The sequence below is a fragment of the Triticum aestivum genome, chromosome 5B, assembly GCF_018294505.1.
Source record: "Triticum aestivum cultivar Chinese Spring chromosome 5B, IWGSC CS RefSeq v2.1, whole genome shotgun sequence".
Lineage (NCBI taxonomy): Eukaryota > Viridiplantae > Streptophyta > Magnoliopsida > Poales > Poaceae > Triticum > Triticum aestivum.
The window spans coordinates 524693987-524704535 of record NC_057807.1 but is presented as its reverse complement, the minus strand read 5'-3'; positions in this window follow the sequence as shown (position 1 = coordinate 524704535).

The window sequence follows — 10549 nt, the reverse complement described above, 5'->3', positions numbered from 1 at the left end:
ATTGTTTGGAAAGTAATTGCTGTTATTACATGACCCGAAAAAAACATTTTGTGCCACATCAGTAGATGCACAGACATCACAACAGGCATGCTGACTGGATAAACATTTGAACCTAGCTATTATGCAGGAAATTTTGTATTGACAACAGCTTTAGATAGCAATAGACGCCTAGCCTGCTCTGCCTCTGCTAGCTTATTTCTGGCTTCTTCCATCTCTTCTTTGGCTTGGGTGAAGAGAGCATCTGATTGCTCTTTTCGCTTCTTCAGGAACTCAGCTAAATTCTCAAGGGCTGCTGCACGCTTTCTTTCAGCCTTTACTAATGCCACGAGGACACGAACAGCTGACGACTCCACCTGGCTTGTGTGTAATCCAGCATCATCTGGGAATTTGCACCTTGTGTCTAATCCAGCATCATTAGGGAACTGGCACCTTGTGTGTAATCCAGCCTCATTTTGGAAACATGATCTCGAGGTTGACCATACTTCCCTCCTCGCAGGAACTACATCCTGACATGAAGTTACATCTTTTTTAGATTAACACTCAGAGAAACCTAGATCCATTCAGTAGAAGCCAAATAAGCAAAACTCAGAGAAGTGAATTCAAAAAGAAAAGAAATATAAAAACAGACTACAAGGTGAGAACACCCACTTCCTACATCAAGTTAAAAACGAAAGCATTAGGACGATTAAGACTCTTCTTATTACACATCGAAGAACACCATGCTTAAGAGAAACAGAAACTACAACATATACACATCGAAGAACACGAGGCTAAACGAAAGTAATTGAAAGGGTGTTACTTACCAAAGCTCGTTTTACAGGTTCGGTGCAGCTCCTCTTTAACTTGCCACGCTCCTTGAAGATGTCCCGAATATCCCGTGTTTGGTCTTCATTTCTCCTCTGCATGTTCACACTCATGGTTTTAAATCTCAACATGGCAAGAAAAATACTACTAGTAATACTCGCGCATCTTGTGGGCAACATTAAAGCACTCGTCTGCCATGTTAGAGCATCTCCAACAGAATCGCAACGCGCGGCGCTTTAAAAAGCGTTTACAGTGCTGAGATCGAGAAGTAGATACTAGAGAGTAGAGGATAGTTCTCAGCATAGATAGATAAAAAAAGATACCCATACCCCTCTCCAGATTTGCAAATAAGGCCTTCCCGCGTTCAATCTTTTCTCCCACAAGATAAACTACTCATACAAATGCATCTTGATGCGTGCAAAGCATGGGCATCTTGCTAGTTCTAAAAACCTTTCCATCATTTGCCACACTGTTGGTTGCAGATGAAAAACCTACCCAAGCACAGCGCGATACAGGAGTGACGCACAATTACAAGCTGATATTCTATTGGACAATGGAGGCTATAACCAATTACTTTTATGGGAACAATAGCACCCAGGAAAATTGAAGGGTAGGTATGAACAAAATTGGAACTGCACATGTACTGCTAAGTGATTCAATACACACATTACCAATCTAGGAGGAGAACGATGGTCGCGGCGGCCTCTGTGAGTCATGGTCGGCAACGGGAGTCAGTTCATTGTCCACGACGGTGGTACTTCTGCGCTTGGCGTCGGCTTCCGGGAAGCAGATCCGAGACCGTGGAAGACGATGTCGGGGAAGAGGCTTCGTCTACGACGACGACGATGGACCGGCTGTAGTGTGGCGTACGAGGTCGCGATGAGGTAGATGCGCTGTGGTGGAAGAGTGCGCCGATGTAAAGGGGAGGAGCACGAAGGCTGCAGTGTCGTGGAGAAGTCTATTTTGTGGTGGGGATAGAAAATGGGGAGTATTCAGGTGTACTTCTCTGGGTGCCGGGGCTGGCTGGGTAGGGTGAACCTGAAGTTACGAAAACAGCCCCCTACCAAGCGTCGTCCGTAGGCCTGTTCCGAAGGCTATGATGGTAACTTCCCACTACTCGAATCAGGGTCGCGGGAGATTTTCCCGCCGACCTCAAATTTTTGTGACACTGGACTCCCCGTGTGGCGTGTTGAGTGATTCGGCTAAGCAACTAGCGAGTAGTAGTAGTAAACTCTGCATATTAGGTTTGACCGAAGTCAAACTTCCTAAAGTTTGACCAAGTTTATATAAAAATATAAACATTTACCATAACAAATATGTATGATGTGGAAGTACATTCAATAATGAATCTAATGGTATTTATTTGTTATTGTATATGTTAAGATTTTTTGTTATAAGTTTTTTGAGAGTTTACAAAACTTGACTTTGACCAATGCTAATCCGCGGACTAAAATAAAAACGGAGGGAGTACACATTTGTTTTCTTAGTTTGTAGTGAACTAATCATTTGTTGAAATTGTGAAATAAATATATTAGGCTATTGACTTCGAATGTAATGGTCTATACAATTCAATAGTTACAATCATTGTCAAATCCCAAGATGTATACAAGGTCTATAGTACTTCACAACATGCTCAAACTCACATAATCCAAGTCAAATGAGAATCTAAATGCATTTCATAGTTATTACTTTGTAGGATGCAACAAAAACAACCAAAACTCTACATCAGCCATTATAGAAGCAACATTTTGACATATCCCATTGTGTGAATGAAACGTGTAGAGAGAGCTTTTGAAGATGGAGCAGATAGGGAGGGAAAGATTGTATGTATGTGGACGAGAGAGTAGGAGACAAACCTAACGAGACAGAGAGAGAGAGAAAGAGAAAGAGAAAGAGAGAGGAAGAAGTTAGGTCTGTGAGAAAGATGGAGACATGTAATATACGTGGAAGGAGAAGAGACAACATGTTTGATGAGAGAGCTGGAAAAACATGGACGAGAGGGGAAGGATCTCATGGGTTGAGGAATTGACAATTTTGTGCGGGGGAGAGAGGGATTGGTAATTTTGTGCAAGAGAGAGAGGGTGGGGGGAGGAGTCAGCCAGCCGTCGTCACATCACCCTGCATTCTCTAACGTAGTGTGGTCGCCGTCTTCGATCTGCTCGATGCCCTCTTTGAAGATTGAGGTGTTGTGCATGTTGGGGTGCAAAGAAGCACAAGCGGGAGTGGTAGCCGTATAACCTTGGATGGGGATGAATTGTGTGCTCGGGGGAGTGTGTGTGTGTGTTGTGCTGCGTGTGTGTGTGTGTGTGTGTGTGTGTGTGTCAGATATTGAGCGAAAACAAACCTAAGGGGAGAACTGGGTATTCATGAAGAGATTGTGCGGGCCTTGAGGTGGGCAGGGGTCAAGTGAGGGTGTCAAAATGTGCGCGTTGATTCATATGTTGCATGCGATCGTGCGAGGGACGGACGAATCGAGAGAGATGGTTGTTGTGTTATGGATGCTCCTTTCTCTCTCTCTCTCTCTCACACACACACACACACACACTCACACACACAAGTAAACTAGAAGACCGTTCTCTCATGTATACACAACGTATTGCCATCTGTCTATGTCTCACTCATGCATGATCATTTGCACATTCACACCTCTCTATGTCCGTATCACATGCACACCGTCTCCACATTGCCCTTCCGCCACAACACACATATGGACACATACACACGTTCTCTCACAGTCACACACACAAAATAAGTATTAAAAAAACTAGGGCGCACCTAAAATGTCCAAATCCAAATAAACACAAACTTGAGCTAAATTCAAATATATGGAAATATTGCAGCGTCAAGAACTTTCCCAGGAAAAAAAAGTTGAGTAATATTCGAGGATTATTTTCACACACACAAAAAGGTTCGGTGGATGTCCTTCGAGCGCGACACGGTGACGCACCGTTCTATCGACCGCGCGGCCGCGGTTCACGCGCTTGCACAGGATTCCGTATCATGGTTGTGGTACTAACTTCAAAACAAAAATTAATAAAAGTGTTGCCTAAGTCTAATGTTTACGTGTACTAGTACGGTTTTATTTTAAATTTGACCAACCTCATATAAAACTAAAGTAAGCTCCCATACGCGCACTCATCAATATGCCGCCGCCGTTGCGCATGCCGGCGCCCGCTTGCTCCGGACAACAATTTCTTGCCCATCATCGCCGTGTCGCCGCCATCCCTGTGCCATGAAGCCGAAGGCTCGCCCGCTCACATCGTCTGACGTCCCTCCTCGCCATGCCGCCGCGCTGCCAAGCACGCGAGCAGCTGGTGGAGCCGCGTCTATGCACGCAGCGTACAAAGAGGAGGACGAGCGCATGCTCCAGCACGCCAGCGAGGAGGAACTAGTGTGTCATTGTCGTCTCCGCCCGCGTGGAGGAGGCGCGCATGGTGGTTGTCGCAGCGGAAGACGGTCGCGCGCGCGTCGACCCCGCAAACCGGGTGCAGACGCGGAATCTACCTTCGAGACCTTGAATGCCACGTGGATCCTGCAATCTGAAGGAGCAATTTGGGTCAGTCGACTCATGTGAGCCGTTTGATGCAACATGGATGGCTAGAAGGGCTTCTTCCACCTCTTCTGCCGTCTTCTTCCTTCGCTCCGTCGAACTTCTTTCACAGATCGACTGACCCAAATTATACTACTAGTACCAATGTATTAAGTACAGTAGGAACACGAAGGTACGAGCAGTAGTACCAACTACAAGAAGAACATTAGTAAGACATAGTACTAGTACTAATCTACGTACTAAAGAGTTCAAATAAGGAGAAAGAACATAAACATAGTTCTGCTGGGGCCTCAGCACAACACACCCTTGAAAATAAACTAAGCAACTAGTCCGCTTGACACTGCAGTAGAACCAGCATGAGCGACGGCACTGCCACCTACTCGGAGTCCGAGTCCACGTCCTCGACTTCGTCCTCGTCCCTCTTCCTCTTCCTCTTCGCCGACGCTTCTTTGCTTGAACCAGACACTGGGCTCTGCTTCTTCATCCAACCCATGTAGATATTTAAACAAAGGTAGGCATCCATTGCTGCGTACAGGATGTGATCTTCATCTAATGTCTTCGACTCCCATGCATGATGAAACTCGTGATGAGGTTTCTTCAGTTTAGCGTACGAAGGATCAATCATGGCTGCTGCCAGGGTCAGCATTGAAGGTTGAGAGGAGGACACCAGGCTTGCCTTCTGGAGATCGAAGGGCTGGCCTACAACGAGACCTATCCGACGCAGGACACCCCTGTCGTTCTTAAAGCCTACAGTAACGAATTTCACTCTTTTGTCCTTGAGGAAGTTCTTAAAATCCTGGCACTCAACATCGGCATGGCATATGTGGTAGACCAAGCAAACGTTATGTACGCAAACCTGGATCACGGCGGGCTTCTTCCTCTCTTCGTCCTTTAGATCCTTCTCTCGTCCCAGGACTGTGGTGTACTCAACATCTAGCCCAGCGACCCACTCATCCGTTGAACTGTTGAACATGCGTAGGAAGCGAGCAAGCCATGCTTTCACCGTCGCGGATCCACGTGTGTAGATGACGATGAACTGATCGCCGGTGATGGCTCTAACCTGGTACTCAGCAGCGACCATGGAGATTTGGGAGGCCATGGATTTTGGAGGAGGGTTAGGAGAAGTTGAACTGTTGTACCCCGCAAAAACTGGGAGCGAACTAATGTGAAAGGACGGGACGACTGGGAGCGAACTGTTGTGAGGTAGAAGATGGGGACGAGTAGGGCGTGCGAACGGCGTGGGGTTGCTGGCTTGCCCGGTGGATAAACGGCTGCAAGCCCCCAAAGAGTTCTCGAGAACTATGCGGGACCCACTAGATGTCATGTCTACTAGACCCATATCGTAGGCCTGACGGTATAGCTTCTGCCTGTTCGCACGCCATGCCGGCGCGTGGATGTAACTTCACTTAATTCCGTCAACCGTCGCGCCTCCCACGACCTTCGCCTCCCTCGCGCGGTCGCGCCCTTTGAGACTTCGACCGGCTATAAATGAGCAATTTTTTTGCCTACTCCGCATGCATGATACTCCCTCTGGTCCTTTTTACTCCCGTCAACCGTTTGCAAAGTGTTTGACCAAATATATACTTTTTTTGAACACCACCTTATATTAATTAACCAGCCACACCAGTACACTCATTCGATACAATATTCACCACACAGGGCGGTACGTTATTTACAAGAATACCATCTAATCTATTGTCAAAGCTATACTTAGCGATTAAGTGTGCCACCTTATTGGCCGAACGGCTAATCTTTGACAATTGAAGATTGTTGATCAACTTCGAGATGCTCAACGCTTTCATCTTCAGGTCACGCATAGCAGACCTGTCATAGTCCCCCGATGCAAGAGACGCTACCACAAAAGCGCAATCAGTCTCTAAAATTACAGGATTATGAAGAGAAATACCTATGTAGAGACCGGCAATGCAAGCCCTAAGCTCCGCTTCCTCCACGCTTTGACAGGCATCAATGAAATCCCACGACCAAATTTATACTAAAAATATCAATATCTACAATACTGATTATAATGAGTATAAGAACTACGTTTTATAATGAGTGTAAAAATATTGATTTGACATTGTGAATGTTGATACTCCCTCCGTCTAGGTGAGTAAGTCATCTTAGGCTGTGCACCGTGACCAAGGAGGAGGGGAAAACGAGAGACATTAATGTTTATTTGCTAATTAAATAGTATTGCATGCAATGAACTAACCACTGCATGTCATGTTTGATAGTCTCAGGTCATTAAAAGCATGCACACCCTCATCTCTTATTGGTTGATATGTCAAGAAACAAGAAACGAGGTAGAAGTTAATGCACCGCGCCTACGTGTTTTGGGATTATTTGGTTTTCGTAAGATGACTTACACACCTAGCTATTAGAGTACCACTACCTCCCTTCTAGTTTAAAGGGCTCGACTCAAAAATTTCACCTACTCTTAGCAAGATAGTAGAGGCGGTGGAATAGTTTTTGAAGTCTGCAAAAGTACTCAACTAATGCTGTCGTTCTTCACAAAAAAATGTGTTTACCAATGCATGCATGAACACTAGTTACTCTAACCCCCCTCTCTTCTTTAATTCTTTGCCACATCAGCATGTTTGCTATTCCCGTGTGCATGATACCAGCTAAGATACCACCATGATGGCCAGCCTTAATCATCGCATGCAATAATTTAGTGCACCTTGAAATATAAACATGTGTGGGGCGTGTATGTTTTTAATGACTTGAGACTATACCTAGCCCGGCATGCAAGATGACTTATTATGCACCGTTCCCCATACCTGCAGGAAGCCCGTTCATCTCCAAATCTTTTCCTCTCCATGTGTGGAAACAATATGCCTGCCAAACTCTCCTTCTCCCTCCGGCGGTCCCACCACTCCACCCCGTGTGAAAAAATCTGCATGCATGACTCTCCTCCCCCCACGCTCGTCCAATCCGTTGTGACCAGCAATATTTCCACCCCTTCGCTCCCCCGTAATTTACTCCAACAAATATGCCCACGTAGCTTTTACTTAACTTCAGGTGCATTCGGTCACTGACATACGTGCCCAGTAGTGTACTGGCCCACATGTCGGTGACACAACTGGACCTGCAGTTAAGTCAGTGCAGCTCAGTCCTTATCTTACGTAGGTGTGCCATTGCTCCCTATAAATACTGCGCCTCCCACGACATCGCTATCTCCTCCCCCTCACGTTCACGTTCATCGCTATCTCCTCCCCCTCCCTCTCACGTCGACCACCATGGCATCGCCCCTCCCAAGCCCTAGGAGCCCCTCGCTGCACCGCGCGGACGGTCACGCGTCGCTGTTCCGTTCCTCGCCGCCACTAGTCGAGGAGGACGCGTCGGCGTTCCGCTCCTCGCCGCTACGCGACGCGTCGTTGTTCCGTTCCTCGCCACCACTAGTCAAGGAGGATGCGTCAATGTTCCGCTCCTCGCCATGATGCCACGCGTCGCTGTTCTGTGCCTCGCCACCACTAGTCGAGGAGGACGCGTCGGCGTTCCGCTCCTCGCCGCGACGCGTCGAGGTGGACGCGTCGGCGTTCCCAATCTCGCCAGAACGCGCGTCGGAGGACGCGTCGGCTCCCCGCTACGAGGAGAACGCCGCGCCGCCCGTTGAGCCCCCCAGCCTTGAGGAGCTTTGGAAAGAAATGGATGTTGCCTTGTGGGAGGCTTTGCCTCCAGCAGAGCACGCCAAAATAGAGGCGGAGAAGAATTCCGGGAAGAGAAGCGCACCGCGCAACAAGCTTTCTGGGAGATCTATGTCGCGTCCGAGAGTGTCAAGCAATTGGTTCTTTGGTAGAAGGCTCATGCGAGGGCCGTAAGGGTGGCGGAGGACGCCCGTGCCGACGCCCTGAGTGCAGTCGGGCCCAAGCGCCTCATCTACGCTTGGCGGTATGTGGACCGGGTGCATGCTTCCAGCCAGGAGGAGTACCTGTTGGCACCGGATCACCACACCAGTGAGATCGTGCTCGCCTGCCAGCAAGCCGCCAATCAGCACCTCACGAGTTGCGAGGCTGAGGAAGAGGCGTTGTGTCGGCGTGTTGGGAAACGACTGCGCACCAGGGCACTCGAGGCGCATGGCAAGCGCTCCTGCAAGTGCCGTGGCTTTTAGGAGGAGTATAATTTTTGTTTCGTAAGGCGATTTCATTAGTTTTTGGACGCAAATGATAAATCCCGAACGTTCAGGAATTTTTAGCATCCTTAATTAAGTATGTAAAAGGGAAAGTTTGGAAACGTTGTGTATTATTACGCATTTTGCAAGTATGTGCATATAGCACAAACTTTACTATATACTATCGGACTACACGTCTCTCTCGATATATGCTTGCACACTGTGGTACTCCCTCCGTCCAGGTCAATAAGTCATCTTTGGTTGTGCACGGTGACCAAGAAGGAGGGAAGACTTGTACACCTAGACGGAGGGAGTACTACTATTACTTATGTACGTGCAAATGCACGATTTAACATTACGATGCGGTTTTTGTAAAAGTAGAAAAACAGCACTAGTCAAGCTTGTGAAACGATTCAATGCAAAAAAATGCAAAAATGCCCGTTTGATTGTTTACTTTTAGCTTCCTTCTCTGTGGTTATTTCTCTGTCGTGCTTTGTACGGAGCATCTCACTGGTTGGAAAGGCATGCAAATTCCCAAACCGCTTCCTACACCCTGTATCAAATTTTTTGCCTAACAAGTTGTGTCGTGCAATTGGAATTCCAACTTGAGTACTACTACTAGTAGGAGTACCAGGGGCCAGTTCTTTTAGGCTTCTAGATTAGTAATCCCATAACTACTACCTCCGTCCTGGTTTATTGGTCCCCATTGTAATCTGTGTCAAATTTTGGTCATAAATTTAACTAATGAAATCTTAGTGCATGTCACATGCACTACTCCATCCGTCTAGGTGAGTAAGTCATCTTAGGATGTGCACCGTGACCAAGGAGGAGGAGAAAACGAGAAACTTTAATGTTTATTTGCTAATTAATAGTATTGCATGCAACGAACTAACCACTGCATGTCGTGTTTGATATCTCAAGTCATTAAAAGCATGCACACTCTTTATCTCTTATTGGTTGATATGTCAAGAAACAAGAAACGAGGTAGAAGTTAATGCACCGCGCCTAAGTGTTTTGGGATTATTTTGTTTTCGTAAGATGACTTACACACCTAGATGCACCGCGCCTAAGTGTTTTGAGTAACATTTTATCAGTTAAATCTTTGGTCAAAATTTAGCACAAATTACAATGGTGAGGAATAAACCAGGACGGAGTAGTAGTTTAGAAGCCCAAATAAATGAGTGAGGCGCCTTATTGTTACTCTCCACTGTGACTAGTCTTGTGGGAAAAGCTGGGGAAGCCGCCAAAAGAACTGGCCCTAGGAGTAGTAGCTAGGGATCGAGTGTGGGAGATGAACCGGAGAAAGTAAATGCAGAGAGATGAAATGCAAAAAAGACGGAGGGATGTGATGGTTGCTTGACCGTTTATTTTACCAGGCCATTTATTACTGGGAGTGGTTGGGTTTGTGATATGAAGGCTTTACTGCCGCGGCACGAGCGGGGTGAGAGGTGAGACTCCCGTGCAGCATCGCCCTCTACACTTGTACTACATCGGTCGTGGTTTATTAGTCCCCCATTGAATTTGACTGAAGATTTAACTGACAAAATGTTAGTGCATGTCAACAAAAACTATATTGTTGGATTCGTATTTGAACATAGTTTTGAATGATATAATTTTAGGTGACATGCATCAGTATTTATCGTACTATATATAATGTTAGTTCAATTTTTGGTCGTACTAATCTATAGTAGTAAGGTGCCCGTGCGTTGCACCGAAAAGTGAAATGCATTGACCGGGGAGTTGTTTAATTTGACAAAGGATGTGGGGGTCATCTCATGTGTAACGGGTATCGGTAGGTTTCTTCGGATATTATCTCGTCTCTAGAGCTCACAAACATCCGGGTGAAATAGATAAAAAGGTATCTTTTGCAAACAAAAGCGTTCAACTGTTCAACCTGCATCCAAAACTTGTGAAGAAATAACACTTATTGTGCTTTGCAAGAAATGATCTTTAAGAATTAGTTCTTGAGTATCGATTGTTATACATGTTGGCTACAGATGACATGGCACTTTCTTATAGTCAACAATTGGCTATACTATTAAGTAATATTAACCATGCCCTTATACACCTAGACGGAGGGATTA